Genomic DNA, 7003 nt, shown 5'->3' on the forward strand with positions numbered 1-7003 from the left:
ATGTAGGGAAGAAGCATGAGAACTAAAATGTTAAATCAAGCTATATTCAGACTGCAATATGCAGATCAGCTCTACAGCCAGACTGCAGGACACTTGCAGAACAAAGGAAGACTTCTGCCATGATTGCTAACAGATCATTTCCCTACACCATGAAAGGAAAACAGGAAAACAGAGCCTTTTCAGTGGCACCCCACACAAAATAAAATCATTCATTCCCTAGGGCTAAAACCATGCAGAACCTATGGATCCAAAGTGGGAACTGCCAGCAGGCTTTCCACACTATATATTCTTACCTTTTCTCACTACTAACTCTTATCTTTTCACCCTGTATGTCAATACCGTCAAAGGAAAATAGGGAGACAAAGCCTTTAAACTGTAGTTCATAGAAACTAAGAATGGTATATAAACTGAATTCCATGAACACTCAGGGTCCCTTTCAGTGTAGCATCTCTGTCTCTGTCCCTCTGAGTCTCTCTTAGGCTCTCTTATTCTCTGCCTCTGAGAGGAGACCACGTTCTGTCTATGGGGCATTACCCCTTCTCTAATAAACTTTCTTTTTGACTCTAACTCTGACACGCATTTGAATTCTCTCTTGTGCTCAGCTAAGAACTCTCCCGCTCAGTGCAGGACTTGAGCTCTCCTGCACTCAGGGAAATCTGCCCTGTCCTGCATCAATACCTCATTCTCTAATACACTTTTCCTTCAGTCCTTGCAATGACTGTATAAGTTTCCACTCTCCTGTATTTAACCTTCATATTTATATTACTTTGTGGGGCTTCTGATTTCCTCATAGAACCCTGATTAAAGCAATAACCTAAAGAAAATTTAGGATATGAGTTCTGAAAAGCATGTGTGAGAATGTTCATAGCATCAATGTAATTGCACAAGCAACAATAGGAGAAATTAAAAAAGGATTAGATCATAATAATGTCCTCTATCACAAGAGGGAATAAAGTGAACAGAAATGAAGACTTCCCAATGTATATTATTGTTGTCAGCAATATATCTCACCCCTACTAAATAGAAATTTTAAATACTTTAGTATTCAATCTTCACAAAAGTTTATGAGTTATGTTATTTTTGTTAGCATTCTTATTATTGTGATTATTTTTAGTAGCAGTATTCTCCCTTTGTATCTTCAGAGAGTTTAAGGGACTTGCCCAAGATCAAAACCTATAAACAGTAAGGTAAAGCCAGATTCGAAATCCAAATTTTCTGTCTCCAAATCTAGGCTTTTTTTAGGTAAGAACTTAAGGCCATACGATAGTTTCTTTTCTCATTTCCTCTGTCCTCTGAAAGTTAAAAATAATGTGCCTCCTGCATTCAAAGATTTTAGAAGTTCCAGGAAAAAATATCTCTGCTGCCAAATTCCTACCCCATGTATGCTCCCCGAAAGAGGATGTCTCTTTAATCCTTTGATGAGAAAAGCACAGGTTCATATGGCCTCTAAAAGTAAATATTAAAACCACTCCACACTGAAGTTTTAGCTGAATTAACAATTCACATTCCCCTTGAGGGAAGTACCACCAAGTGTGACTATTCAGGAAAGCAACACTTTACGTAAGAGAGCCCTGGGGGCTGCCTGTTGTCTTTACCGCACTCCAATATGAAACATCCCCTCAGGAAACTAAGCTAATAAAAGCCAAACTTTTGCCGCCGAGACATTTCAGGAATGGGAATAACAGTTTCTATCCTGGGCCGATTGCGCAATGTGCCCCTGTACAAATGAATCTAATTCTCCATTTTGACCAGTGAGTGTAAAGGAGGTTAAGTAACAAGCCTAAGGTCACATAGTGAGCTGACACATGATAGAGACAGCCTTCAAATCCAGGTCTGTCAGGCTCTAAAGTTTATGCTCTCTCCACAACAAGAGGTGACAAACCAATTTGTATCTCCTTGGACTCCCAGGTAAATTCTTGTTGACTAGGCCACTACTTATCCAGGATGTAGGGACCTGAAAAGTTACTCTCCCCTCTCTGGGCTGGGAGTAACAGAACTTGTCCTATATGATAACAGAAAGGGCAACATTGTTAGATCTTTCTGGTCCCATGGGGAATGAAGAGGCACTTAAAGGGTGTAGCTCACAGGAATGCCTTCCTTGTTGCCATTTAGAAGAAAGCAAAGTGAACAGAAATTAAAACCATCAGTTTAGAATTCTATTTTTTATTTTTTTTTTACATAATAACATAATAGTTTACTTTGATTCCTCACAACTAGCTTATAATTTAGGTATTCTTATCACTGTTGTTAATATTACTTTCTTTTTGTAGATACATTAGGAGAGTTTAAATGACTTGCCTAACATCACACAGAGACCATCACAAGCATTAGTACACATCCAAATTTCATAGTTTTGAACCCCAAATCTTAAGTCTTTCCACAATATTATGCAATTGATAGCTAACTAATCAACGTTGATATATACAATTTCATTTGCATACCACTAGAACCATTAACATGTACTTTAAAAGAGGGAGAGCAGAAAATGGGACATGTGCACTCTGGTAACTAGGTGAAGAATCATTCTGATCACAAAATTGCAATATATACACGCTACCCACTGCGTTTAGACATTCTGACGAGCATTGTGAAGAAGTGGACTGGCACCTTTTTGTTGGCTGCTCATCCCAGAAAACAACTCCAGCAGACAAATTGGCCTTTATGCACAATTGAATAGAGATGATAAGGTCCAACAATAAAAGAATCAGGTTAGTTATCAGTTTCAAGAGGGCAAGTGGAAAACAGTGATCAGGAAGTAATCCCAAGGATCAGGACCCAAGATTCCAGGAACAAATCAGGACACAAAATGCACGGTGGGACGATGTTCAAGAGGCAGACCTTGCTTGATGCCAAGGGTGAGTTCTTACTGTGTGATAGCCATGTGGCTCCCGGGCTGGCCATTTAAGGACATAAAGGAGGAACAAAAGAGTATAGTGTGATTGAAGAAATAAATATTAGAGACCATTTCTATGGAAGAAAAACCCAGCAGACTAATTTATTTAACTATTTCTTAAATTGGGATGCTGACATACTAGAAAAACCATTTTCTTAAAGCTACTCAATCCCGGTTTTCAGCAGTGGCAAAAGAACTCTAAGGTTCCATGAAGAACATTTTCTAGTCCTAACACAAGGACAGGTGCCTATGACATTAACATCCTCAAAGAAATAAGACCGATAGTGAAAAAGCATCTCTTTTTTACATTTACACATGGAGGAGTACATCATAATATCTTTCTTCCAAATATTCTGAGATGCATTTTTTATTTTTTTGTACAAGGGAAAGTATGAATGGTCAGGTAATGAATCTCAGAAGGAAAATCCCAGGATTAACATTCTCTTAAAAGTGACAGAGAATACTGAAAGATATTTTTATTTCTTTAAGGAAAAGGTATACCTAATATTCATCTAGCATATGAGAATATCTGATGCTAATTTACTATATGAAATACATATAATTACAAGTAACTTCCATATAGTACCTATACAATTCAAATATTATCTAATTTATAATATGATTCAAAAGAATACCCGTTCTTTAATCCAACTCCAGTAACTTTTCTGGCAAAGAAAACTGGGCGAGTTGAAGGAAAGCTCAGTCCCCACACAATGTATAATAATTCACACCATATATTTATCAAAAGTTAGATCCAAATGCAATGTACCTACCCACCAGCTGCCAGGAGTGACTGACACATTTGGTAATTATGATACAATTTCAAAAGGAATATAGTAACAGTTTGACATCTAGAAATCTGGAAATCTAAATACTTATGTGAGTCTCTAGTGAATATGTGTCTCAATTTGCAGTTGTGTCATGCTTCTTCTATGCCATTTTCAAAGTCACTTTCCACTTTAAAAGGCAGCCTTTCTAAATTTGCTCTCACTGCAATTTGCTTCTGTAGGTTCACAAATGGTGTTAATCCAACTAGTTTATGGTATAGCAGATCCTACTGTTTAGGGATGAAATAATGAACTTGGTATATGCTCATGAGAACAAAAAAAAAAAAGAATTTGATTATGTTCTGATTCTCATGTCTATTAATAAAAGGAATTCTGATATAACTTCTGATTCATGTTATAAATCCATGTATGGCCCTTGTTTTTATTCCAGAAATCTTGGTTGGGTGTGATTGAGGAAGATTATTTAATAAAAAATTATCAGTAGACTAGATGATGTTTTAAATGAATAGGTGCTATACAGAGACATGCATAATTGTAGCAGTCTCATTCACTAGGGCCATATGTCTCAGAGGACCTGATATTGTTTCTGCTTCACATAAGCATCTTCTTGTGGTTTTAACAATGGCAAGAGAAGGAACTTAGGTGTTAGTGATGAATCATTTCTTCTAGCGAGCATTTTGATGAAGCTTCTGATATTTAAAATGATTATGTTCTAGCTTGCTTGTTGGTTGCATTTTGAGATTCCCAATCAACACTTTCCACCAGGAGAGAGAAACGGAGCTGTCAAAACTCAAATGTTTGTTATAGAGGCCTGGCCCAGAATTACTTTGGAGAAACTTGCTAGGAGTTCTATCTGAGTAATATTCCAAAGGGTTTCCCAAGGAATACTTTTATCAAATTCTGACCAGAGAAATCTTAGAGACACAAAAGTTTTAGTTGATGTACACTTTCAATTTTATTTCATTAAAAGTTTACAAAAAAAATCTCTCTTTCAGGGAATTGAAGAGACTTGTAGAAACTTGTAGAAGCATAATTAGCTCTTAATTTTTAAGATGAAATCGATAGAGAAAATTTCATTCACTAGAATGGTAAATGGGGACACCAAATACACTGTGTGTATTTGGAGAAAAAAAAAAAAACATAATTTGACTGTGACTAAGATCATAAAGAGCTTGCCCTAATAGACAAAAGCCACTAAATGGCTACCTGCATCATGAAGCATCATAGTAACTAGAAGTCCTTTTATTTTTATCTAAGTACATAGACGGACTAGGGAGTTCAAATCTGGAGTAGAAAGAAGAGAACAGAATTTTTAACATGGTAGAGGAGAGAGACATCTAGAGCTTGCTAGAAGGATCTGGGAGAAATGGGAGCCTGGAAAGGAAGGATAAAGAAGCTCTTTGAGAACACAATGTAAAAGCTTTGGAAAAATAAAAGTGTTTGCTGGGATGCATAATGAAAACCTGCCCCTCTCTCTACTCTACAAATCTTTCAGTAAAGAGTGCATTCCTCTCTAGCACTATTCTGCTATGCATACAGAAGCCTTAGAGAGCAAGAATAGAATGAGCAAAAGCAGCCTTATGAACGATGAGGGAAAAGCTGACATCTGGGTCACATAAGCAGTCCAACACGGCACTGAAGGAAAGCAAGATGAAACTGCAAAAAAATTATCAGTCATTATTTTTCATTTCTTCCACTCTACTGTTTTTTCATTAAGCCATTTTCCTAATCATTTGCAGCCACCAAATTATGCTTACATGCCTCATAGCTCAAGAACATTAAACACATTGTTTTTTGTTTTTGATTTTTTTGTTTAAAGAAAACTCTTAATCCATTCTTTGCTCTGGAATAATTTCCTAAACTATCCAATTGACCCTTGAACAAGACGGGTTTAAACTACATGGATCCACATATATGCACATATTTTCAATAAGTTCTATAAATGTATTTTCTCTTCCTTATGATTTTCAACGTACTTTGCTGTAGGAATACAGTATATAATACATATACAGAATATATCTTAGTTGACTGCTTACGCTATCAGTAAGGCTTCTGGTCAACAGTAGGATATTAGTAGTTAAGTTTTGAAAGAGCCAATAGTTATATGTGGATTTGTGATTGCACAGAGGGTTGGTACCCCTAACCCCCACGTTATTCTAGGGTCAACTGTATTCATAGAAAATGAGTCCCATAAAATATAAATGGCTTTTTTGGTGAATAAAACGTTCTATGGTCAAACACATTTGGTAAGTACTAAGTTAAGTGGTTTCTTCATAGCAGTACTTTCCAGAACCTCTTCTGTGCTAATGTATATCACAAAAACCCCAGAAGAGGTCATAGTGTGTGCATCACTTTCCTAATTTATTTAACCCCAGAATCCTTTTCTCTTTTACTATTCCTTGGTTTTTTTTTTAGCAGTGTTTCTCTAAAAGGGTTCCTATGAGAGGAACCCTTTTAGAGAAACACTGCTAAAAAAAAAAAAAAAGTACTACCTTCCATATCTTATAATGCTTGAACAAAAATACATCAAATGTTCATATGTTTTAACAACAGTTGCAAACATTTAATTGTCCCTTTTACATATGAGGAATCCGTAACACAGATATGTTAAGTAACTTGACCATAACAAGTGCATGCTTTGGCTTACAAGGAACATTTTCAAGCCTATTTATGAGTTTTGGTATGTGTTTGCTCTCAATACACAAGCCTAAAACAGGTCCCAAGTGCAAAAGAGTATCCTGATTATTGACACATTCAAAAGCCTTGGTTCTTTCTGGAGTTTACACCTACTGCCACCCCTTCTTATTTTATACTGCCCTATCTTGAAGGCTCTCAAATATCTATAGTTTCCCTAAGTCACAAGGCAGAGCTATAGCAACGATTCATCAGCAGTGGGTACAAAATCCAAAATTGAGAAGATCAAGTATTCTGGTGGGAATGGTATTCTCAATACAACTCAGTCACTATCCAGGAAGATATGAACATCAGCTACTAGCTTCTTCATGAGGAAGGTCTGAGGAGGGCTGCTAAAACATGGCCCCTCTCTGAGTTTTTGTGCTTGGTTCTTTTCATTGTACTGCTATCCCCACACACACCACCTGACTATTCTTCCTCAGCCTGTTGACATGGGAGTCACTGCAAAGTATTAAAGATGAAGCTGATAAATTAATATATCACTAAGGAGGAAGATGACCTAGCTTTTAGTAGAAGTTCAGAGACTGAGTGCCTGGATTTGAATTCTGTTATTTTCTAACTTTGTGACCTGGACAAATGACCAAACTTCTCTATACTCTAGTTTACTGATCTTTAAAATGAGGATACT

Source organism: Pteropus medius, unplaced genomic scaffold (genome assembly GCF_902729225.1).
Source record: "Pteropus medius unplaced genomic scaffold, Ma_sr-lr_union100, whole genome shotgun sequence".
Classification (NCBI taxonomy): domain Eukaryota; kingdom Metazoa; phylum Chordata; class Mammalia; order Chiroptera; family Pteropodidae; genus Pteropus; species Pteropus medius.